Source organism: Bison bison, unplaced genomic scaffold (genome assembly GCF_000754665.1).
Source record: "Bison bison bison isolate TAMUID 2011002044 unplaced genomic scaffold, Bison_UMD1.0 scf7180017853903, whole genome shotgun sequence".
In the NCBI taxonomy this organism is placed as follows: Eukaryota; Metazoa; Chordata; class Mammalia; order Artiodactyla; family Bovidae; genus Bison; species Bison bison.
Genome location: NW_011484476.1, coordinates 6625 through 8162, shown reverse-complemented (window position 1 = coordinate 8162; position 1538 = coordinate 6625).

The following is a 1538-nucleotide window of genomic DNA, read 5'->3' as shown; positions in this document are numbered from 1 at the left end:
CTGACTCTTTGCGACCTCATGGACTGTAGCCCGCCAGGCTCCTCTGTCCATGGGATTTTCCAGGCAAGAATACTGGAGTGGGTTGCCATTTCCTACTCCAAATTAGAAAACTGGGGAGACCCAAATTAAAACAACATTGAGACAATATTTTATCCATAATTTTGACCAAAGTTTAAAAAAATGATAAAATATTTTTGAGAGTGAAGGATATTCACATACAATAGTTTTTGAGACTATGAATGGTACAGCATTTTAGAATAAAATTCCAGCAATATTTATGAAAATGTAAAATATTTATACCCTTTCAACTTTAACCAAAAAATCACATTAATATGTTAGATATGGTTACCTCTGGATAAGGGGCTGAAATTTGGAGGAAGTTAATAATGGGGCAATTATCTATTTTTACAAGTTTTTTGCAATAAGAGTAAGCACACTATATGCACTAATAATAACTTTGTAATTATTGTAATACAATACTTTATTGTAATAAAGTATTTAAATACACTTACCTATGTATTTGTCAGTTGAAGTAAGTGCAAGTTGATGTAACAAACAAAAACTGTAATTTAAATGGCTTAACATAAGAAAAGTTTATTTTTGTTCATATAAATTCTGATGCATTGGGCAGGAGTCCTCTGCTCTCAGGTGACCCAAGGATCCACAATACTTCGAGACTATAGTTCCGCCATTTCAACAGGGAGATGCCAGGTTTGCTGTCAAATGAAATAGAAAGCATGGAAATGCCATGCTGGCTCTCAAATGTCTGGATGTGATGATGCTTCTACTCATATTTCAGGGACAATGGGTAGTGATATGATCATTCCTAACTACAAGTGGATTGTACTTGCAGTAATACAACTACAATGTGTACTTCATTTACTACAATACAGTAATATATTGTGAAGGAAAGGAAGACAAAATATGGATAAGACCATGTGGTCTCTCTCATACACTGTTACATAGTAGATGCTGAACAAAAAGCAATTATTATAATTTGCTATGACAACAACCTTCACTTATTGGAGAATTTCCTTTTTTATTGAAGTATAGTTGATTTACCATGTTGTGTTAGGTTTTGGTATACAGTGAACTGATTCAAATATCTATCTATCTATATATTTCATATTCTTTTCCTTTATGGTTTTACTATAGGATTTTTTTTTAACTGGGCTATAGTTGCTTTACAATGTTGTGTTAGTTTCTGCTGTACAACAAAGTAAATCAGCTGTATGTATACATATATCCTTTCCCTTTTGGATCTCTCTCTCACTGCCCTCCCTACAATCACACCCATCTAGGTCACCACAGAGCATCGAGCTGGTTTCAAAAACTCTTAACTTCAGGGTTTTATCCAAAGAACTGGTAGATTATGTGCCAAGTTAGACTCTACACATAAACTCATTTAGAAAGCAGAGAGTTTGCTGAAGATACCTGTGGAGGGGGGGAGAGGTAATGACCAATGTCTAACATCACTATCCAGTGTAAACACAAGAGCACTATAAGTGGGCAGTGGGTTGAGACAGTCTGGGGACTTC